Genomic DNA, 25,338 nt, shown 5'->3' on the forward strand with positions numbered 1-25,338 from the left:
GACCGGATGGTATCCATGTCCAAATGTTGCTGCATTTATCAACCCATAGTCTGCGTCACCTCCTTCGCCTCTATAATCGAATTTGGACCGACAGTACCTTTCCCAGACGATGGCGGGAAGCTATTGTCGTTCCCGTTCCGAAACCTGGAAAGGACAAACATCTCCCCTTTAGCTATCGCCCCATTTCTCTCACGAGTAGTGTCTGTAAGGTTTTGGAGCGTATGGTGAATTACCGTTTAGCTTGGTGGCTGGAATCCGGCAGTCTTCTAACACCAGCCCAATGCGGATTCCGAAAGCATCGTTCTGCCGTTGACCATCTTGTTGCTCTCTCCACTTATATCATGAACAATTTCCTCAGGAAGCGCCAAACAGTAGCAATATTTTTTGATGTGGAGAGAGCATACGATACCTGTTGGAGGACAGGCATCCTCCGCACACTGTTCTGTTGGGGCTTTCGAGGCCGGCTGCCCCTTTCTCTTCGCGAATTTATGGCAGAGCGCACATTTAGGGTGCGGGTGAACACTACTCTCTCCCGTAGTTTCTCCGAAGAAAACGGGGTACCCCAGGGCTCCGTGCTGAGCGTTGTACTGTTTGCCACCGCTATAAATCCAATTATGGATTGTCTCCTTCCTGATGTCTCGGGCTCCCTCTTTGTGGACGATTTTGCGATCTACTACAGCTCTCAACGGACCAGCCTTCTTGAACGACGTCTTCAAGGATGTCTCGATCGCCTCCACTCGTGGAGCATCGAAACCGGCTTCCGTTTCTCACCCAGTAAGACCGTTTGTGTTAATTTTTGGCGACGTAAGGAGTTTCTTCCGCCCTCCTTACATCTCGGTCCTGTCAACCTTCCGTTTTCAGACGTCGCTAAATTCTTGGGTCTTCTGTTTGACAGAAAACTGTGCTGGTCCTCCCACGTTTCCTATCTTTCGGCTCGCTGTCTGCGATCCCTTAACACCCTCCGTGTCCTGAATGGTACTTCCTGGGAAGCGGACCGAGTGGTCCTTCTCAGCCTCTATCGCGCCTTAGTGCGCTCGAAATTGGATTATGGAAGCATAGTCTACTCCTCTGCTCGGCCGTCTATTCTTCGGCGTCTCGACTCTATCCACCACCGTGAATTACGTTTAGTGTCTGGAGCTTTTTACACTAGCCCTGTGGAAGGCCTTTATGCTGAGACTGCTGAAGCTCCGCTGTCCAATCGGCGAGCAGTCCTTCTGAGTCGTTATGCTAGCCATCTGTCTTCCATGCCTGCTAATCCAGCCCATGACCTTTTTTTCGACGCCTCCTTTGATGTAGGGTATGCAGGCCGCTCCTCCTCCCTACTACCCCCGGGAGTCCGCTTCCGTCAACTGCCCTCATTCTCTTTCCTTCCGCTTTCCTAAAACCTTCTTGACAACTTGGGGTACAGCACCGCCTTGGCTCCGTCCCCGGATCTGCCTGCTCCGTGACCTTTGTCAATTTCCCAAGGATGGTACCCGTACACTTGTTTATCGTCGGGCATTTGCTGCTCTATGTGCACAAATGACGGACGCCACATTTATTTACACCGACGGCTCGAAAACATCGTTAGGTGTACAGAGTGCCTATATTGTTGGCGACACCCCAAATCACTTTCGGCTTCCCGACCAGTGTTCGGTTTATACTTCAGAGCTTTACGCTGTTCTCCAGGCTGTCCACTACATCCGCCGCCATCAGCGGATACAGTACGTAATCTGCTCAGATTCTCTCAGCTCTCTCCTCAGTCTCCAAGCTCTTTACCCTGTGCACCCTCTGATCTACTGTCTGCGCTTGCTCCACCTGGGGGGGCGTCTCAGTGTCGTTCCTCTGGCTCCCGGGACACGTTGGTATCTATGGAAATGAGGCGGCCGATATTGCAGCCAAGGCTGCACTCTCTCTTCCTTGGCCAGCTATTCAGTCGCTTCCCTTCACCGATCTACGGAGCGGTTTATGTCGCAAAGTTGCTCATTTATGGCATGCGCATTGGTCAACAGTTCCCCGTAATAAATTGCGGGAAGTGAAAGCCCTTCCTTGCGCTTGGACGTCTTCCTCCCGTACGCGTCGTCGGGAGGAGGTAATTTTAACTAGAATCCGGATAGGGCACTGTCTTTTTAGCCATCGACATCTTTTAAGCGGCGATCCTCCCCCACTCTGTCCCCACTGCTCTCAGCTGTGGACGGTAAGACACCTTTTAATTGAATGCCCCTATTTTAATCCGTTACGTTCCCGTCTACAGCTGTCGCCTGATCTATCGTCGATTATAGCAGATGACACGCGCTCAGCCGACCGCGTTCTCCAGTTTATTAGTGACAGTGAAATGACGTCAGTCATTTGAAGCTTTTTTTGGGGCCAACCACCCCTTTCTGTAGTGGATTTTTAAGCATTCCTTCTGCTTTTAGTTTCTCCAATTTTATGACTTTGTTTCCATTGCTGCTGGTTTTCAATTTCGGATTTTTACTGTTTCCTAAGTCACAGGCTGGGCGCTAATGACCATAGAAGTTTTACGCCCTAAAACCACAAACCAAAAAAAAAAAAACCATGAGGGTATCAGGCTGGCCACTGGTGCCTTCCGTACCAGTCCCATCCCCAGCCTGTGTGCTGAGGCAGGGGAACCGCCGCTCGCCATCCGGCGGAAACTCCTCATGGTGCGACGGGTGTGTTAATTCCTTGCCTGTCCTACCTCCCCTGCGTACCCTACCGTTGCCCAACCACCTATGGAACGTCTCTTTTCCAGTCGTCCCAGGGCAACGAGACCATTTGGGACTCGTGCCAAGCATTTGCTTGAGTCCCCTGGTGTGGAGCGTGTGGCCCCCCAACGACAAGGATTTACCCGCCTGTCTCCCTGGTTGCTGCAGAGGCCTGGCGTCCTTTTAGACTTGTCGGAGTACCGGAGGAGCTGCACTCCTGCGTTTGTTTTTACCTCCTTATTTTATGATATTTTACACCAGCATCCCGACCATGTACCAGTATTTACGGATGGCTCTAAACAGGGGGACTCTGTTGGTTGTGCTGTTGTTTTCCCTGATCGAGTCGTCAAGTTAAGACTTCCTGCGGCGTTCACCATCTTTGATGCCGATTTGTTTGCGACCTTACGGGCTTTGGAGCAGATGAGATGTGTTCCCAGTCTTAAGTTCCTCATCTGTTCTGACTCCCTGAGTGCCCTTCAGACCATGCAACACTTGTACCCAGCGGATACGGTCGTCCAGAACATCCATGATGCCCTACTCCACCTGCAACGGCAGGGGAAGGAGGTTTCTTTCTGATGGGTGCCGGGGCACGTGGGTATTAGGGGAAACGAACTGGCGGATGTGGCTGCCAAAGATGCATGATCCCTCCCTCACGTTGTTGAATGTGCCGTCCCCCTCCATGCTGTTACCTCCCTTTTGCGTTTTCGTGTTATGCGTCAATGGGAAGAGGAGTGGCTGGCAGTCGGTGACAACAAGCTTCGTCTGGTCAAGCCCACCACGCGGCCATGGCGTACGTCCTCTGCATCGGGCACAGTCCCTTCACACATGGGTTTTTACTCTGGTGGGAGGATCCCCCAATCTGCAGTGCTTGTGGCGTCCAGATTACTGTCCGCCACATTTTACTTGACTGTGTTTTATACTCTGACCAGAGGGCGGTGGTTTCCTTGCCACCGGATTTGCTCTCTATTTTACAAGATGACGCAACGACTGTAGCTAAGGTCTTATGGTTTTGTGTCCTGTCCAATTTGTTGCCTCGGATTTTAGGGAGAGGGTTTTAATGTGCTGCTAGGTGACTGGCTCACCCAGATTTTAGGTAAGAGGTCCGCCAGTCACGAATACCTCCTCGTTTCCCTACGGTTTCTGTCCTCCCTTCCGTGTGATTCCTTTCCTTTTTTAGTGCGTTCCTACTCCTCTTGTTTCGCCTTTGTATGTGAGGATTTGGAAGTGCGTCAGGTCTGTGTGTTTTAGCCGTTCTCCTTGTTTGCTGTCCGTCTTACTCCCTTCACTGCATGTGTTCCTGTTTTTATGCGTTTGGGCGCTGATGACCACGCTGTTTAGCTCCCATAAACCTCTCTCTCTCTCTCTCTCTCACACACACACACACACACACACACACACACACACACACACACACACACACACACACACACACACACACACACACACACACACACACACTCTTTCCGCCGAGGTGGGGAGACTGCAGTGGGTGGAGGCTCAGTCTTGGGGCGAGATGATTGCACCATATTCTCAGACTCCATCAGCTGTGGGGAAGAGTCTGATGAAGCGTCTAGTGGGACCACATTAACATGATCCGAGGGTTTAGCAGCCGATTTAATCTGTTGGTGCTGCTTGATGTGTGCTTTCCTTTGTTTAGGCGGCTTTGCTAGAACTGGAGCAGGGGTGTTCATGACCACGCTGGGCTGTGGAACAGCCTCCGCAGTCGGAGATGCCTGGGGCTCTTCAATGTTAGCTACTGTACCTTCCTCTGCTGTTCGGGGAGGGGCTACAGGCTCTGATACACTTGCTGCCTTGCAAGTACACTGACACGTGCAGGTGTTCGTGCCAACACTAACAACATCCGTCTGTGTAGATGCATCGACTTTTGGAGGCGGCTTCTGAACAATGGAAGCAAAAGACGTAACGAATGTGGGTGGCTGCATGGCCTTAAAGATATTTTTAGCTTCACTGTAGGCGATACGCTTAGTTGTTTTTATTTCTTTTATTTGACGTTCCTCTAGGAAGATTCTACAGTCCCTACTCCAAACAGGGTGGCTTTCAGAACAGTTTATACATCTGACAGGCGACGAACAGTCAATTCCGTCATGGGCAGCCTTACTGCAGTTGCCACACATCGCTTCTCCTTTACACCCTAGAGTTGTATGCCCAAAACGCTGGCACTTAAAACAGCGCATTGGGTTTGGGACATACGACCGGACGTTCAGTCGAAGAAATCCTGCCTTGACGTGTTCTGGGAGTTTCGGGGTATTGAAAGTAAGAATGAATGAGTCAGATTTCACCAGGTTCCCATCCACACTTTTCATGATGTTCTGAACGTCAACAATTCCCTCCTGAGCCCACTCACTCTTTAATTCTTCTACAGGAATTTCAACAAGATCCCTACAGGTAACAACACCCTTACTGGAGTTCAGGGTGCTGTGAAGCTATGTATCGATCGTGTATTTCCCCAAGCTTTTAGCTGTTTGAAGGTTAACTGCTTGCTGAGCAGTTGATGTTTCAACAAACAGTGTCCCATTCCGTAAACGCTTCACTGATTTTAAAGTTCCAGCTATTCATTCTAGACCCTTTTGGATATAGAATGGCGAAACCTTTTCAAAGGAACCCTCTTTCCTTTTTATTATTAAAAACACATTCTGGTTGTCAGTATGTGCTCTGTTACTCTGAACTGCTGTACGTTTGCTGACGCCTGAGTCAGGAGGACTGGTTAACCAAGCCCTCTTGTTGGATTGGGCGGTAGTGCGTACCAGCAGTCCACCCATCCCACTGGCCAGCGAAAAATTAGGAGGAAAAGAGGAAGAATTCGTGGTATCCATGGTCGTCCGACGAGCAGCTAGGGAAACTGATGTCCATCCAGACAGAGCCCCACATGCCTGGATAAGCCTTGTACAACTGAGGTGTGGCAGGTTCCCCAGAGGTTGCCCGCTAGCGACTGTTCCACCTCAACAGCCATGCATCTTGTTGGCACGCAGCACACCCTAAGATTGAAGGTTTTTTTTATAGAGGTATGTACTCCTCGCGATCCAGGCAATCAAGCCAAGATCCCCGGTCCCTACGACACACAACGTTCCACCGTTGCGCCACACGGTGGTCGCTAATGCATGCCCAGAGCTTACGGTATCTGCAGACTGGGGGCGCACACCAGTCCACAGCTCGAGGACCCCAGCTTCGCCAAGCCCGTACCCAGCAAACGAATGCTGAGCCTCCTGAGGGCGCTTGCCTAGATGGGCATTTAGCAAGGCAAACTGGGACACGTTCTCCTCTGCTGCCACTGTTGAATCTCTCCCCCACGGTACCATCGATGTGGCGGTTGAGACACTGACTGCAGCGATTGTTTCCGCTGCAGAACGTACCATTCCTCGTTCGTTAGGGTGCCTCCGGCGAAAGTCAGTGCCTTGGTGGTCTCCAGAGGTCGCTGAAGCCATTAAATAACGTCGGCGGGCTCTTCAGCGACATAAGCGGCACCCGTCTCTGGAGAACATCATTTTATTCAAACGTCTCCGTGCTCAGCTCCGGAGGCTTATCAAACGGCGGAAACAGGAGTGCTGGGAGAGGTACGTTTCCAACATTGGATCCTGTTCTTCACCCTCCCAGGTGTGGATGAAGATTCGCCGCATCTTTGGATTGCAGTACTCTACAGGTGTCCCAGGGCTTATCATCAACGGGGCGGTATCCACCGATGCCGATGCAATCGCCGAGCATTTCGCACAGCACTATGTTCGGGCCCCTGTGTCGGGGAATTACGCGCCTGCGTTTCGCGCGCTCAAACGCCGGGAGGAAGGCAAACGGCTTTCTTTTGCTTCTCGCCACCCTGAGGCGTATAACGCCCCATTTAGTTTGTGGGAACTCCAAAGCGCCCTGGCACAGTGCCCCGATACAGCCTCTGGGCCAGATGGCGTCCACAATCAGATGCTCAAACACCTGTCCCCGGACTGTCAGCGATGTGTTCTTGCCATCTTCAACCGCATATGGGGGCGATGGTGTCTTTCCGTCGCAGTGGCGAGAAAGTACCATCATTCCGGTGCTAAAACCTGGTAAGGACCCGCTTAATGTGGATAGCTATCAGCCCATCAGCTTGACAAATATTCTCTGCAAGCTACTGGAACGTATGGTGAGTCGACGGCTGTGTTGGCTGCTCGAATCTCAGGGTCTTCTGGCTCAGTGCCAGAGCGGCTTCCGGCAGGGCCGTTCCACCGCCGATACTTTGGTCTTCCTTGAGTCTGCAATCCGCACTGCTTTTTCCAGGCGCCAACACCTCTTCTCAGTCTTTTTCGACCTCTACAGAGCATATGACACGACGTGGCGGCACCATATTCTCGCCACGTTGCACGGGTGGGGTCTCCAGGGCTCTCTCCCCATTTTTATTCAGAATTTTTTATCTGTTCGGACATTCCGCGTTTTAATTGGCACATCCCATAGTTCACTTCATATCCAGGAGAACGGCGTTCCACAGGGCTCTGTATTGAGCGTGCCCCTTTTCCTTGTAGCCATTAATGGCCTCGCAGCAGCAGTAGGGTCGTCTGTCTCACCCACGTTATATGCTGACGATTTCTGCATCTTTTTCAGCTCCTCCACCATTAGTGTTGCAGTAAATCGGTTTGAGGGAGCCATAGGCAAGGCGCAGGCGTGGGCCCTAGCCCATGGGTTTCAATTTTCTCCTGCGAATACTTGTGTTATGCACTTTTGTCGGCGTCGAACTGTCCATCCCCACCCTGAGCTTTATCTTCAGGATACCATACTCAGGGTTGTTGACACTTACCGTTTTCTGGGATTGCTGTTCGATGCCCGGCTTACTTGGCTTCCACATATTCGTCAGCTCAAGTGTCAGTGCTGGCAGCATCTGAATGCCCTCCGCTGCCTCAGCAACACAACTTGGGGTGCAGATTGTACAACGCTGCTGCACCTCTACAAAGCCCTCTTGCTGTCTCGACTGGATTATGGGAGTGTGGCGTATGGCTCAGCGTCGCCCTCGGCGTTGCAACTGCTGGACCCTGTTCACCACTGTAGGGTTCAACAGGCGACGGGAGCATTCCGCACCAGCCCTGTTAATAGCCTCCTTGCTGAGGCTGGGGTTCCTCCGCTTGGTATTCGGCGTCAACAATTGTTAGCCAACTATGCTGCCCACATCCGTTGTTCTCCCCATCACCCTAACTACCGTCTCCTTTTTGCCGATGCGGCAGTCCATATCCCACACCGGCGGCCGCGATCAGGCCACGCAATTGGGATCAGTGTTTGGTCACTCCTTAGTGACCTCGAGTGTTTGACTCTTCCTTCTGTTTTCCATGTCCGCCCACATACACCACCTTGGTGTATTCGTCCGCCGCAGCTTCGTCTGGAACTTTCCCAATGGCCAAAAGATTCAGTTCCTCCAGCAGTCTTGCGCCGCCAATTCCTTGCTCTCCTAGGCGCATTCCATGACTCTGAGGTTATCTATACAGATGGCTCGATGGTTGATGGCCGTGTGGGGTACGCTTATGCTCATGCGGACTATGTGTACCAGCGCTCCTTGCTGGAAGGCTGCAGTGTTTACACCGCAGAGCTAACAGCCATTTTTCGTGCCCTTTAGCGTATTCGTACCAGCACTGGCGAGTCTTTTGTCATTTGCAGTGACTCTCTCAGTAGTCTACAGGCTCTTGACCAGTGCTACCCACGCCATCCCATTGTTGTTGCCATCCAGGAGTCCGTTCATGCTCTTGAACAGCGTGGACGTTCAGTGGTGTTCATATGGACCCCGGGACACGTTGAGATAGCGGGAAACAAACACGCCGACAAGTTAGCTAAAGAAGCCACCCGCAAACTGCCGTTGGAGATTGGCCTCCCGGCAACTGATCTCCGATCGGTGTTACGCCGTCGGGTCATTGGGATGTGGGCAGACAAATGGCGCACTCTGTCTGTACCCAACAAGCTGCGGCGTGTAAAGGAGAGCACGACTGTGTGGGGTTCCTCCATGCAGGCCTCTCGCAGGGATTCTGTTACTCTCTGTAGGCTCCGCATTGGTCACTCTTGGCTGACGCATGGTCATCTGCTGCGTCGAGAGGACCCCCCTCATTGTCACTGTGGTGAAACCATGACGGTGGCCCATATATTGTTGGAATGTCCTCTTTTAACCGCCCTCAGGTGAACTTTCAATCTCCTGGGTGATTTATCCTCTGTTTTAGGTGACAATGTCTCTATGGCAGATCGTGTTTTAAGTTTTATTCGAGCAAGTGGCTTTTATAGGTCCCTCTAATTTTATTGCGTCACCCTCTTTTGTGCTGTTTCTTTTACTTAGTTTTGTGATGTAATTCGACTCCACCCTAGTCTTTTAGGCTGGATGTTTTAACGTGTTGCAGAGTGGCTGGCTCATCCTATTATTTTCGTGATCAGCCAGCCACAGTCCTCTGCTGTGCAGTTTTAAATCCTTCTGCCTTTGTTCTCTATGTTGTTTTTGTTGCTGTTCTCCGTTTTCCATGTTGTCTTACCATTGACCATGGGGCTTTTCTTCCCCCAGAATTTTTATTTTAGTGCTTCGCCTGACTGTTGGACAGTTTCACTGTGCTCTGTGTTTTTATGAAACAAGGGACCGATGACTTTTGCAGTTTGATCCCTTTTATCTTTAAACCAACCAACCAACCAACGAATTTTCCCAAGCTAAGGCTGAGTCTCAACAGCACGCAGCGTGGCAACTGCTCTACCGAGTACAACAGCCCGCCCGGTACCTAAGTCGTCTACAGACGATTCCGAGTCCCAACATCGAAATATAGACACCCATGGTCAACCGGTAGAGGCAGGACGGCGCCGGGAACAGATCCCAGACAGCGCCGCCCGAGTGCCCCGTCCGGCAAACAAGTTGGGCCCGTACGGCGCGGCGCCACGTGGGTCGACCGCGCCTAGTAAAGTCACGTATTTTCGAGCCTTTCGACCCTCGGGACTCCTTAGCGATATCGTTGCCACAATGGCTAGACGGGATTCGGCCTTAGAGGCGTTCAGGCTTAATCCCACGGATGGTAGCTTCGCACCACCGGCCGCTCGGCCGAGTGCGTGAACCAAATGTCCGAACCTGCGGTTCCTCTCGTACTGAGCAGGATTACTATCGCAACGACACAGTCATCAGTAGGGTAAAACTAACCTGTCTCACGACGGTCTAAACCCAGCTCACTTTCCCTATTAGTGGGTGAACAATCCAACGCTTGGCGAATTCTGCTTCGCAATGATAGGAAGAGCCGACATCGAAGGATCTAAAAGCGACGTCGCTATGAACGCTTGGCCGCCACGAGCCAGTTATCCCTGTGGTAACTTCTCTGACACCTCTTGCTGGAAACTCTCCAAGCCAAAAGGATCGATAGGCCGTGCTTTCGCAGTCCCTATGCGTACTGAACATCAGGATCAAGCCAGCTTTTGCCCTTTTGCTCTACGCGAGGTTTCTGTCCTCGCTGAGCTGGCCTTAGGACACCTGCGTTATTCTTTGACAGATGTACCGCCCCAGTCAAACTCCCCGCCTGGCAGTGTCCTCGAATCGGATCACGCGAGGGAGTAAACTGCGCTGCACACGCGGACGCGCCGATGCACACGGGACGCACGGCACGCGCAGGCTTGCACCCACACGCACCGCACGCTGTGGCGCACGGACACGGAGCCGCGGCGCGAACGCAACCCTAACACGCTTGGCTCGAGAACACTGTGACGCCGGGTTGTTATACCACGACGCACGCGCTCCGCCTAACTGAGTAAGTAAAGAAACAATGAAAGTAGTGGTATTTCACCGGCGATGTTGCCATCTCCCACTTATGCTACACCTTTCATGTCACCTCACAGTGCCAGACTAGAGTCAAGCACAACAGGGTCTTCTTTCCCCGCTAATTTTTCCAAGCCCGTTCCCTTGGCAGTGGTTTCGCTATATGGTAGATAGGAACATTTTTTCAACATTTATTGTACATACAACGCCCACTTACTAACACTTATGCGTGGGCGTGCTACGTAGGTAAACAGAGCTAGATATTACAAATGTGGTTACTTATAAAATACAAACATAACAAAGCAAAAACTCTGCTGCATAACACAACTGAAAACGGCCTCTTAGCCTCTCTGGGCTAACCCCAGAGAGTTGCCCGTCCCTAGCCACGAGGAGGTGGGCCGCTACCGATCTAACAGAAACCACTGCTATACTAAATACACAACTCCCACCACCACCCCTTTTGAACAACTAAATCTACTGGATTACAAGCTATGTACAAAAGAAAATGTACAAAACATCACTCTTTTGCTTTACTTCTTGATAGTAAACAATACACAGTGAGAGGCAACCAACCAAAAACAAACATTTCTCAACTACAATAACACAAAGGGTGACCTCTTCACCTCTTACCTCCCACATCAACACCTTCAACTTCCAGCGGCCAAGCCCCAGGCGGACCGAGTAAGTCGCAATTCCTGGGGCGGACCAGCTGCTTCTTCACACCTCTAATAGTCCACAATCGGTTATTGACATAACAATTGCCATTCACTCATAATTGATACACACGCTGAGCCTCCTTAGACACTGCGTTAACCATTTTAGAGAACAGTTGGAAATATTCTTCATTGTTCGGAATTTCAATAACGTCGTTTTCTGGTAAGAGATGCCTCTCAGTTGAGGCAACTTGCTCGTATATAGGGCACTGAAATACGACATTCTCAGGGGTGCCATGAGGGAACCCACAGTCACACCCCGGCGTCTGCTGCTTCCCTATGCGGTGTAAGTACTCCGGGTGGGGACCATGACCAGTCAGAAAATGCACTATGCCCTGAGAGGGCCGTATAATCTTATTTTTCAGGCGCTCCCTGACGTTGGGAATAAAGGAATGAACCCTTCTCCCAGTGTTTGAGCGATTCCACTCATCCTGCCAGATATTCAGCAGTTCATCTTTAATTAATTTAGCACTCGTCAGGGGCGCTCCCATTATCTCACGCACTTGCTCAATATTTTGTTTCCGCAGCCAATAAAAGGCTGCCTGCTGTCTAACGATAAGATCTAGAGGGCATAAGACCATAATAACTAGCAATGCGTCGGTAGGACTGGTGCCAAAAGCACCAATACAACGTAGCAATATGTTTCTTTGTATTCTTCTGACTGACATAGCTGGCTTCACCAGGGTCAATCTGTGGGCCCACACATATGCTCCATAACCAACAATTGGAGCCAGCACACATTTGTGATACAGGTGAATTGCTTTCGCCAGTAGGTGAAAGCGCCTGTGTCCTACAGTTATTATTTTATTGAACAAGGACAGAGATCTACCTGCAGCCTGCTCTTTGTGAACATTAAAGTTCCAACGTTCATCCAAGTACACACCCAGATAACGCGCTGAACGTTGTCTTGAGACAAAGACATTATCAATTCGTATGGTTGGGTCTCTATTGAGCCTCCCTTTTAACAACATGGACGATGATTTCTGCGGTGAAACAGTTAATTTAGACCAATTGCACCACTCTTGTAAAATCTCCACGGCTTGTCTTGCATTTTCTTCCATTGAGGCTCGAGAATTACCCTCCACCAGGATGACAAGATCGTCCGCGTAAGCCACGACACCCAGCACTGAAGTGTCCCCCTGCAAGGTTTTCAGCAGATACTCCATATTTGTCCCGTAAGACAGGACCGAATACCAATCCCTGGGGACAACCCCGGGTGATTCTTTTGGACACCACAGTCCCAGGAGCCGTGATCCTGACTAATCTGTTATCACAGTAGGCCTCCAAGCAGCCATATAACAGCCAAGGACATCCTATCTCCCGCAAGGAAGAGAAGAGAGCCGGCCACGACAGGTTGTCGAAGGCCCCTGAGATATCCACCATTATCCCCAGAACATACTTTGCACTGGCTGTGTGGACAGTCCGGGCTACCTCGTTGATCGCATCCTGGGTGGAGCGACCCTTCCGGAACCCGAACTGCAGATCGCTCATGCCATGCAGAGCTCGATGACTTAATAGTCTGTCAGTGAGCAGCTTCTCAAAGGCTTTGCCCAGTACATCCAAGAGACAGATCAGTCTGTATGACTTTGGCAGCTGAGGATCTTTATCAGGACCTTTCTTTATAATAACCACTTCTGCGATCTTCCACTTCCTGGGATACACATGTAGTTGCAAACAGGTGTTGTAAGTCTTGGACAGTTCTGGAGCAAGCTGCGGTGCCAGGTACTGCAGAATCTAAGAGGGAATCCCATCCGGACCCGGAGCTTTTCTTCTGGCGAAGGAATGAAGTACAGTCACCACTTCCTCAACAGAGAAAAGGTAGACATGTAAATCGTTGTTGTATGGCTCCATCATCGCCCGGCGTATACCTCGTTGCTCCTCTGTATCTTCATCCTCCCTGTCATCCGGCAGTAAAGTATCGAGCAAAACACTTTCAGTTTCTTCCCAGGTTGTAGTGTACCATCCATCCAGGCGTAGCATGGATAACATAGTCGGCGACCTGATTTTCTCCCTGACCAGTTTGTATGGAACCCCCCAGGGGTCCATTCCCAACTGGTCTTTGACAAAGTTTTCTCATGACTGCCTACGTGTCGTCTGTATCAATGACTTGTACCTATCTTTAGGGTGACGATAAATCTGTAGATGATAGTTCCTCTCATCCTGGGCAAAGCTTCTTTGATTGTTGCTCTGTGACCTCCTGACATAATGTGTTCTTGGTGGTTGGCTTTTCCTCTTTTTTTTCTCTATGGTCGGCCAACCACCGTCACACTCTGTGAGATTTTAATTTGTTTTGTCTGATCTTTGTCGGAGTATTTCTTGTCCTGTGTCTTCTGACGTCTTTCCTGCTGTCCGTTTTTATTCTCATTGGGTGGTTTTAATTTTTTGGAAAAAGGGACCGATGACCGTCGCAGTCTGGTCCCTTTAATCCCACAAGCCAACCAACCTCCTGACAGACCGCTTAAGTGCGGTCAGTTCTGGGGACCACGGAGTAGATTGCCTGCGGACAAACCTCGCCACCCGAGGAACCGCCGCAGCAATTGTGGCCTCAATAGCCATAACCATTTTATCCACTGCTTCTTCCACTTCCTCAAATTCAAGATTAGGTCCCAGCTCTGGCGGACGGAAGTCCCGCGCTAGTCGTTCCCAGTCCGTCTTCAAGTAGTTATAACGTACTTCCCAAACGCCAGTCTCCTCCTGGACCACAGTGTCATAATCAAAAAATATACAATTATAATCACTGATAATTAGATTACTAATAACACGCCAGTTAATTACATGAGGCACTGCAGGCAGCGTCGCTAAGGTAACATCACTATTGGAGACTGCACCCGCCCTACCAGAAAAGGTAGGTTGGTTACCTGGTTGATTCAACACCACAAGGTGAGCTTCCATTATCACATTCTCCAGTTCAGAGCCTCGATCGTCCAGCTCCACACTGTGCCACATAGGAGACTTAGCATTTGCATCCATGCAGACAATCACTGGGTGACCTTCTAAAGCTCTTAAAATCCAGATCCACTGCTCCATAAAAGTTACAATATGCTGTCGAAACTGCCAGTATATATTCACAACGTACACATTATATGACAACAAGTTCAAATGAACAACCATTACATGTTCGTTACAAAACTGATGTAAAATTGTTGTTTTTATCATCTTATTCAGTACCACGATTGCACTAATGGGGTTCTCACCAGAGAACGCCACTTGCGCAACCGCAGGGAATCCTAGGACCCGACCAGCACAGGAGCCCGATTCTTGTATACTTATTACATCCAAGTTCTCTTCCTCTGAAATCTTTCTAAGCTGCTGCGTAACCGTGTGGCTACGCATAGCATTAATTTGTAACATTTTAAACCTCCCCATTACCCAGGGGGATAAAAAACGTGCAACCGACCGGCAGGCAAAGGTTTCGACAAGTCGCAAACATTACGGCCATACATTTTAACCATTTCCTAAAAAATTTTCTCAAGGTCAAATTTACGACCTCTTTGCGTGTATACTTGTTCCACCATGATCTTAAATTTGTCCGTTACAGAGGGGATGTTTGCTGCCTCCAGCTGGATACAATCCACGTCTTCCAGAGCTGGGAATCGTGTGCCCTGCGAACAAGTTGCCTCAATGCAACTGTTAACAGACCTGGCTCTTCCAATCTCGAAAGCTGCAACATGTCCTCAAAGTCCTTGTACACACTTCCAGGTCCAACAGCTTTAAACAAATGGCCAACACCACTAACACCACTAACACCACTACCATCACTACTATTTACACTATTTACATTTGTCTCTACTTCATTTACATTAGTACCGTCTACATCCTTCAAATTACTGCCACCACCAATTCGTACACAGGTGTCCACACCCTCTTCTTCACCTTTTAAATGTTCGACACTCGCCGACTCCTCCTCTGCAGACTCCGACGGCCGGCATGCCAGCCGGCTCAGAGCTTCCTCTAGTTCGACCTCGGCTTGAACGCCGACGTCCACCATCAGATGACTCGCAGACCTGGAGGGCTCCTGAAGATCGACCAGAGAACCTGTGGAAAGAGCTTTGCTAATGAGTTTGCCCCGCTCAGCGTCTCTTTTAGCTTTACTAGGTGATTTTTCCCTAGGCGCCTTAAGGGTCGCCATAGTCCATCCTTTGAATGATTTCGTCTAAAAACATTCTGTAAGTCGGGCAATCCTTGGGACCTCCACATTTCTTACCTCTCTTTTCACAAGGTACACAGACGGGTGGACCATCCTTTTGAGAGCAATCCTTTCTCTCATGCCCAGCCTGCCCACAATGGGCACACACGGCTTGGACCTCACCACAATATTCATTAGTGTGGTTTAGGTCTTGGCATTTAGTGCACCTGGGTACCGACAGGTAATCTTTAATATTTAAAGCAGAATAACCCACGTACAGTCTGCCGATCCTCGTCAAAAGCTTCCAAAGCTCGGGTGATACATCTACTACGTTGTGAACAGTTAGTTTATCTCGCGGTCCTACTTTGAATCTGTTTGAAGTGCCCATCAAACTCCTCTCTCGTCATAGACACATCAAAATTCTGTGTATAGATGGCGTCAAGTACAGTCTCTGCGTCCATGTATGTAGGCACGTCGTAAAGGCACATCAGAGGACGTCTTTTCCGAGGAGGTTCACATTTCAACTTCTCCGATAATTGAGAATTCTTTAAGATGGTCTCACTATCCTCTTGCGAGGCAGTTTCGACGATCAGTACATTCTTTGCCGTTCTAACATTATTGATTTTAATTTTTTCCCTCTTAGGGTTGATGCATTTTTCGAATTCTCCCTTGACTGTTCGAATGTCTTCACCCGACTTGGGTTTAATGAACACGGTCGGTACGGTTTTCTTCAAATTTAGCTGGATTGTGTCTTCAACCGACAGCGCCTTAACCACAGGGGCACTTCCAACCCCCCCCCCCTGCAGGTTTAGGGGTTAGAATAGTCCCGCAGTATTCCTGCCTGTCGTAAGAGGCGACTAAAAGGAGTCTCAACTGTTTCAGCCTTTAATGTGGTGTTCCCATAAGGGTTTTGACCACTCCATTTCTAAATTTTTCCGTTAGTGCGTACCATTTGGGGAAGGACACCTTACGTGGTGCATCTTAAATCCATCTTGCCCTAAGATCTGGCGCACCTGATTTTTCATGGAGTTGGACTTACATCGAGCTTCCAGTCACATCCACTGCAGTGTGTTCTGGGTAGCATACATTCCCTCCAATGTGCACTTTCATCTTTGCCCTCATGATGTACATAGATATTTTGACACCCGACATCCAGCATGGTAGCCAGTCTGTTGTGGTGGGGTGGTCATGTACCCTCTTGGTGGTAGCCCCCTGACTACACAGGGATCGCACTACTGATGCCTGAGCTGCTACCTCCCCATGCATGCCGAGGAGTATATGCCTATCCCTCTGGGGAATTGGGACTCCCGGCAAAGGCCATCCTGCCAGGTGGTCTTTGCTGCGGCTGGGTGGCGCCCGTGGGGAGAGCCCCTGATCGGAGTGGGTGGCATCAGGGCAGATCACCCTCAATGAAGCATGGTACATCATCTCTCACTGGTGGGCCTCCACCAGCAGTCTCTAAGCGATCGAGGCCTAACCTCAACGGGAAGAAATTTGATCAGAGATAATTTCCCTCCCTGGCCACTCCATGGGAGGAACGTTTGTCCAAAGAAGGCAGTGGAGATTATTCACCCTGGTACCTTGTGTGTACGCGAGTTGATGGGGAATCGTTTATGTCGACCAAGCCCCAGTTTCTTGTCGAGGATTTAGAGGACAAATTCGGGGAGGTGGAGGGCTTGTCCAAAATGCACTCTGGTTCAGTACTCATCAAAACAGCATCCTCTGCCCAGTCACGGAGGTTGCTCAATTGTGACAAGTTGGGGGATGTTTCAGTTAGCATCACGCCGCATAAGAGTCTCAACATGGTCCAGGGTATTATATTCCACAGGAATCTTCTTCTGCAGTCAGACGATGAACTACGTGCCAACCTAGAACGACAAGGTGTTCAATTCGTCCGGCGCGTGCATCGGGGTCCGAGGGATAATCAGGTAGCCACCGGTGCCTTCATCTTCGCCTTCGGGGGTGATGTCTTACCCGAAAAGATTAAGGTGATGGTTTACCGTTGTGATGTGAAGCCATATATCCCTCCTCCGATGCGGTGTTTTAAATGCTGGAAGTTCGGGCACATGTCATATCACTGTACTTCTGGCATCACATGTCGAGATTGTGGACGTCCTTCCCATCCCAATACTCCATGTGCTCCGCCTCCCATCTATGTGAACTGCGGAGAACACCATTCCCCCTGCTCACCGGACTGTCAGATCTTCCAGAAGGAAAGGAAGATAATGGAATATAAGACCCTGGACCGCATGACCTACACCGAAGCAAGGCAGAGATATGGGTGGCTACATCCTGTGCCCATGACATCCACCTATGCCGCTGCTGCAACATTGGTTCCAACCTCTACCATGTTATCACCTACAGTTCGATCTCAGCTCTGTCTGAATTCACCGGCCCCCTTGCTTGTAAGGGGCACTTCACTCCCTGTTGCTCCTGCTCCATCTACTTCAGCAGCAACACCACCCCAACCATCGGGGACATGTGTTCCCCCTTCCTAGCCGGAGAAGCGTGAGCCTTCTTCGGCTCCTCTCGCCCGGAAGGGGTCCCTTGGGGCCCTCCCATCCCAGGCTTCGCCCAGTGCCAAGGCGGACACCCGCAAGTATCTCAAACACACACCGGCTGCTGGTCGTAGGGCGTCACGGTCGTCTTCAGTCCCTGAGACTGACCCAGTGAGGCCCTCCCAGCCAGAACCAGCGAAGGCACAGCGCGCAAAGCAGTCCAAGGAAAAGGCTCCCAAGCATCCTGACATTGCGGTGGCACCTGTCCCACCGCAACCTTCACACTCTGCGTCCGAAGATGAGGTGGAGATTCTGGCGTCCGCTGAGGACCTGGATCTCGCCAGTCCTTCCGACGGAATGGATGACTGTTGTACAGGTGGTGACTCAGTAGCAGCAGGGGCCCAGGAGGCGTAATCTGCCTCCCCAGTCCCTTCACGCCTTTCCCATCATGGACAATATCATCCTCCAGTGGAACTGCAGCGGTTTCTTCCACCATCTAGCTCAGCTCAGACAACTTATCAGCCTTCACCCTTTCTTCTGCATTGCACTTCAGGAAACATGGTTTCCAGCAATGCGAACCCCCGCCCTCAATGGCTATCGAAGTTATTATAAGAACCGGGCAGCTTATGAAAGGGTGTCTGGTGGCGTCTGCATATATGTCCTTAACTCTCTTCGAGTTTGTACCTCTACAAACAGCTTAGGGGGCTGTCGCTGTTCGGGTGTGGACGCCACAGGCTGTTACCGTCTGCAGTCTTTACCTTCCACCGGATGGTGCTGTCGCGCAGTATGTCCTGGCTGCTCAAATAGCCCAATTGCCGCCACCTTTCTTGTTACTGGGCGACTTCAACGCCCATCACCCTCTGTGGGGTTGGTCAGTGGCGACAGGTCGAGGCGCCACCATTGAGCATTTATTAGCACAGCTCGATCTTTCGCCACATTAGCGCCCCCCCCCCCCCCTGTGGGTTCGGGGGTTAGAATAGGCCCGCGGTATTCCTGCCTGTCGTAAGAGGCGACTAAAAGGAGGCTCAAATGTTTTGGCATTATGTGATGGTCCCCTCTCGGGTTTGACCTCCATCTTTCTAAATTATTCCGAAGAGCGAGCCAATTGGGGAAGGGCGCCTTACATGGTGCACTGTATCTGTCGTGCATTTAGACCTTTAGCCGGCTTTTTCGTCGTTGCAATGGTGTCCCGCTCGTTTTCCATCTCTTGGGCGAGGATACGTTCCTGGGTGCGATTACCACGCTGCACCCTGCAGTGTTGCTTTTAACTGCGACGACGACCTTGGACATTTTAGCACCTGAGATCCAGCACGGTAGCCAGTCCGTTGTGGTGGGGCCGCCATGTACCCTGTTGGTTGTAGCCCCCTGAAAACACAGGGATCGCTCTACTGATGCCTGAACCGTTAACTCCCCACGTATGCCAAGGAGTAGATGCCCATCTCCCTGGGGCATCAGGACTCCCGGCAATGGCCATCCAGCCAGGTGGCTATTGCTGCTATTGGACGCACATCTCATCCCGCTACTCCATGTGCTCCGCCTCCCGTCTGTGTAAACTTTGGAGAGCCTCATTCCCCTAGCTCGCCGGACTGCAGTATCTTACAGAAAGAACGTAAAATCATGGAATATAAGACCTTGGACCGACTGACTTACACTGAGGCTAAGCGGAAATTTGAATGGCTACATCCTGTGCACATGACGTCATCTAATGCCTCCACTGTCACTCCTGCTCCAACTCCTTCAGCTGCAAGATATACAGTCAGCTCTCAGAGTCAGAGGACCTCACCTGCCCCCTTGACGATGGGGGCCCCTTCTCTCGCTGTTGCTCCCACACCATCTACCTCGGGAGCAGCACCCACTAAACCACCGGGGACACCAGTCCTCGCTTCTAAGCCGGAGAAGCGTAAGTCTTCTTCGGCTTCTCTCGCTCGGAAGGAATCCCTTGGGTCACTCCCTTCCAAGGTTCCTACCAGCGGCACAGCAGACACCAACCAGTGGCTGAAGAAGCCACAGGTCGTTGGTCGACGGGCTTCGCGATCCTCTTCGGTCCCAGAGACTGACTCCAATAAGCCCTCTCAACAACGGCAACCAAAGGAACAGCGAGAGAAAACGACTTTGAAGACCCGTAAGACCAAGACACCTGCGGTGGCACCTACTCCAACGCTACCTAAAAGCTCTGCATCTGAGGATGAGATCCTTGCGTCCGCTGAGGACCTCAATCTCTCCGATCCCTCAGACGCAATGGATAGCACTTGCACAGGTGCTCAATTGGAGGTAGCAGGTGACCCAGCGGCGTAACCTGCCTTCCCAGTCCCGTCACGCCTTTCTCTGCAATGGGCAATACCATCCTCCAGTGTAACTGCAGCGGTTTCTTCCACCATCTAGCTCAGCTCAGACAACTTATCAGCCTTCACCCTTTCTTCTACATTCCTCTTCAGGAAACTTGGTTTCCAGCAATGCGAACCCCCGCCCTCCGTGGCTATCGGGGTTATTATAAGAACCGGGCAGCTTATGAAAGGGTGTCTGATGGCATCTTCCTCTATGTCCTTCACACACGGCACAGCGAGTCTGTCCCTCTCCAAACACCTTTAGAGGCTGTCGCTGTTCGGGTGTGGACGCCACAGGCTGTTACTGTCTGCAGTCTTTACCTTCCACCGGATGGTGATGTCTCGCAGCATGTCCTGGCTGCGCTGATAGCCCAATTGCCGCCACCTTTCTTCCTATTGGGCGACTTCAACGCCCATAACCCTCTGTGGGGTGGGTCAGTGGCGACAGGTCGAGGCGCCACCGTTAAGCATTTATTGTCGCAGCTCGATCTCTCGATTTTAAATGATGGTGCCTTCACACACTTCAGTGTGGCGCATGGCACGTACTCCGCCATTGACCTTTCAATCTGTAGCCCTAGCCTCTTAACGTCTGTCCAATGGCGAGTGCATGACGACCTGTGTGGTAGTGACCACTTTCCGATCTTTCTGTCACTGCCACAGCGTCAGTCTTCTCTGCGCTCTTGCAGGTGGGCTATGAATAAGGCTGACTAGGACTTGTTTTCCTCCACTGCCGCTATTGAGCCTCTCTCTAGTGATGACATTGATGCGGTGGTTCAATCGGTCACCACCGGCATCGTTACTGCCGCCGAATCTGCCATTCCCCGTTCTTCTGGGTCCCCTCGGCGGTGTACTGTGCCTTGGTGGCCGCCTGAGGTCGCTGCAGCGATTAAAGATCGCCGGCGGCCGCTCCAGCGTCACTAGCGACATCTCTGCATTGAACACCTCATCACCTTCAAACGGCTGCGTGCGCGGACCCGCCGCCTTATCTGCCAAAGCAAGCAGGAGTGCTGCGAGCGGTATGTGTCCGCCATTGGCCTCCATGTCACTCCATTGCAGGTCTGGGCCAAGATTCGACGCGTCTACGGCTATCGGACCCCTGTCAGCGTCCCTGCGCTCTCACTGAATGGAGCAGTTTGTAGAGACTCCGGCGTCATTGCAAACTGCTTGGCAGAGCATTTTGCTATGAGTTCCGCTTCTGCGAATTACCCACTGGCCTTTCGCTCCATCAAAGGGCGGATGGAACGTCGGAGCCTTTCTTTTCACACCCACACTTCTGAATCCTACAATGCTCCATTCAGTGAGTGGGAATGTCACAGTGCCCTATCCACTTGCCCTGATACCGCTCCTGGGCCAGATGGCATCCACTGTCAGGTGGTGAAACACCTTTAGTGGTTTGCAAGCGACGCCTCCTCGACCTTTACAACCGTCTCTGGGTCGAGGGTGAGTTTCCGTCGCAATGGCGGGAAAGCATTGTCATCCCCGTTTTGAAACCAGGCAAGAGCCCTTTGGAGGTGGACAGCTACCGCCCCATTAGCCTCACCAACGTTCTTTGCAAGCTTCTCGAATGGATGGTGTGCCGGCGCTTGCACTGGAGTCTCGGGGCCTTCTGGCTCCGTCTCAGGGTGGGTTCCGTAAAGGCCGCTCCGCCACCGACAATCTGGTGAGCCTGGAGTCGGCCATCCGTACTGCCTTTGCCCGCCGTCAGCACCTGGTCGCTGTCTTTTTCGACATGCGGAAGGCGTACGATACGACATGGCGTCATCACATCCTTTCTACGCTTCATTTATGGGGTCTTCGGGGCCCTCTGTCGATCTTTATCCGCAATTTCCTGTCATATCGTACCTTCCGCGTGCAAGTCGCAGCCTCATATAGTTCCTCCCACGTCCAGGAGAACGGTGTGCCACAGGGTTCTGTTTTAAGTGTCTGCCTGTTTTTAATAGCCATCAACGGGATCGCTGCGGCCGTGGGGAAATTCTGTCTCCGCTTCCCTGTATGCTGACGACTTCTGCCTTTACTACAGCTCTACTGGCATTGTAGCTGTTGAACGTCAGCTACAGGGTGCTATCCGCAAGGCGCAGTCTTGGGCTGTAGCTCATGGGTTCCAGTATTCGGCAGCCAAGACCTGCGTTATGCATTTCTGCCGGCGACGTACTGTCCACCCGGAGCCGCAGCTTTCTCTTAACGGCGAACTTCTTTCGGTGGTGGAATCTCACAGGTTTTTGGGGGTTGTTTTCGATGCCCGGTTGACTTGGCTGCCTCATATCCGGCAGCTCAAACAGGCGTGTTGGCGGCATCTCAATGCACTGCGATGTTTGAGCCACACCCGCTGGGGCGCCGACCGCTCTACCCTTTTATGGCTGTACCAGGCGTTAATCCAGTCCCATCTGGATTATGGGTGCCTGGCGTATGGCTCCGCATCCCCGTCTGCGTTGCGGGTGCTGTACCCAATTCTCCACAGCGGGATACGCCTTCCCACTGGTGCTTTCCGCACCAGCCCTGTGGACAGCTTACTAGTGGAGGCAGGTGTCCCTCCACTGCGGTTCCGACGCCAACAATTACTGGCTACTTATGCTGCCCATGTTTTTAGCTTACCCGGGCATCCAAATTACCGTGTGCTGTTCCCGCAGTCGGTCGTCCATCTGCCAGAGCGTCGGCCCCGGTCGGGTTGTCCGATCGCCGTGCCCGTTAAGGAGCTTCTCTCCGGGCTTGGTTTTTTCCCTGTTCCACCTCCTTTCCGGGCACCTCTGTGTACACCCCCGTGGTGTGTGCCTCGCCCTTGCCTTCGGCTCGAATTGGCACAGGGCCCGAAGGACTCACTCCCTCCAGAGGCCTTCCGCCACCGCTTTCTTTCAATCCTCGCAACGTATCAGGGCTTTGGCAGTGTTTACACTGACGGCTCGATGGTTGCTGGTCGTGTCGGTTATGCGCTTACTCTAGGGGACCATTCCGAACAACGTTCCTTGCAGGATGGCTGCAGCGTTTACACTGCTGAGCTGGTCGCCATCTTTCGTGCTCTAGAGTATATCCGCTCCTGCTCAGGTGAGTCCTTCGTTATCTGTAGCGATTCCCTGAGTGGTTTACGAGCTCTCTACCAGTGTTTTCCTCGTTCTCGTCTGGTGCTGGCTATCCATGAGTCCCTGCATACTCTTGCGCGTAGCGGCCGCTCTGTGGTCTTCGTGTGGACCCCAGGCCATGTTGGGATACCCGGCAATGAGAATGTTGACAGCCTGGTGAAAGAGGCGACCAGTACAGTACACCATCTCTGGACATTGGCCTCCCTGTGACAGATTTGCGATCGTTTATACGCAGCAAAATTTTGGACCTTTGGGACACTGTTTCGTGAAGGCAGGGCGCGCCATTCAAACTTCGGGCCATCAAGGAGGCTACCGGTGTGTGGAGCTCTTCCTGGCGGGTCTCTCGCAAGGAGTTTGTTGTCCTCTGCCGGTTGCGCATTGGGCACACATATATGACGCACGGCCACCTATTGCGACGTGGGGACCCACCTTCATGTCGCTGCAGCTCCGTTTTGACAGTGGTCCACATTTTATTGGACTGTCCACTTCTATCTGTGCTCGGGCAGTCTTTCACACTGCCTGACACGCTCCCTGCCCTTTTAACAGATGACTCTGCTATGGCTGACTTAGTTTTACGTTTTATTCGAGCAGGGAGTTTTTATCATTTAATCTGAGTGTTTCTGTTTTATTTTATTGTTTTGTGTTGATTCTGGCCTATGGCCTAAGATTTTAAACTGATTTTGTAATGTGTTTCTAAGTGGTTGGCTTTTCCTTTTTTATTTCTATGGTCGGTCAACCACCATCACACTGTGTGTGATTTTAGTTCGTTTTGTCTGGTCTTTGTCTAAGTGATTCTGGCCTATGGCCTAAGATATTAAACTGATTTTGTAATGTGTTTCTAAGTGGTCGGCTTTTCCTTTTTTTATTTCTATGGTCGGTCAACCACTATCACACTCTGTGTGATTTTAGTTCGTTTTGTCTGGTCTTTGTCTAAGTTTCTTTTGTTCTGTGTCGTCTGTGATCTATTCTGTTAATCGTTTTTATTCTCTGTGGGTGTTTTTAGTATTTGCCGATAGGGACCGATGACCATCGCAGTCTGGTCCCTTTAATCCCACAAATCAACCAACCAACCAGCATTTGCAACCGCGGCATTTGTACGCTGTCCAACCGGTTGATTTCGTAAGCGTGCGTTCTCTTTTTCTAGTTCCAGCAACCTACCTTCCAATTGTGCATGGGCCATAGCCCACGCCGCTACACAGTCCCTAATTCGGTTAATAGCGTAATTGCTAATTTTTCCATTTTTGATACTGCTATCCAACAATTTCAAAAATCTCGCGTGCCGCTCAGCGATGCTAATATTCGCATCAAGCGACGAATCTAACTCCAGCACACGATCACTCTCTTGATTACCCGCCATATTGCCATGAGAGTGAAAAGAAAGGAGGCCCTGGACCGGCCTCTGGCATGGGGGGAGGCTAAATGCAGCTCGCTCACTGGTCATGCCCCTCGACTAAGAGCTTTCTACAACTGAGCTGCTAGGTTTAGCGCACTGTGGGTACAGCGCACTAGTCCTCTTTAGTAGCTGCATCATCGAAGTTTTCTCCCGCTCCCTTACCGGCAAATGCCCCCCGCATTCCGGGAGGGCCGATTCACTCCCCGTCCTTCATCCCCCACTAGGCCGAGTTCCCACCAAGAGGCTCAAGACCCGGTCCTACTCAGGTGCCGGGCCGGTCCCCCAGACGTTCGGGGGTCTGGACCCATCTAACCTAACAGGGGACATGTCACCACGCCCCGGCTTGGCGGACCATGCCCCGGAATTCCAGGGGCAAGGCGGGTTACCTTCGCTGACTTGGGCCAGGATCCTTCAGCGACAAATGCAGCCTCCAGAACCGGCGTACAAGATGTTCAGCACGCCGTAGCACCCATGCCCTTTGGTCGCCCAAAGGCTTAACAGCTCCACCACGAGAAGGCAGACAGGGCACTTGGGAAGGAGAGGCTAAGATGGTCGAGACGCATCCTTCCCCTGCTGCCTATTTCTAACCATGGGCCCACATCAACCGCGAACCCACGGAATGAGACAGCCGGAGCTAGTAGATAGGGACAGCGGGAATCTCGTTAATCCATACATGCACGTCACTAATTAGACGACGAGGCTACAATGGGTTTACAAATGACACAGATATAACAAACACTAGACAGGACAGGAAAGAAACACGTGAACAAAATGGCATTTGTGCCTATGATAGG

This window comes from Schistocerca nitens, chromosome 7 (genome assembly GCF_023898315.1).
Source record: "Schistocerca nitens isolate TAMUIC-IGC-003100 chromosome 7, iqSchNite1.1, whole genome shotgun sequence".
Taxonomy (NCBI): Eukaryota; Metazoa; Arthropoda; class Insecta; order Orthoptera; family Acrididae; genus Schistocerca; species Schistocerca nitens.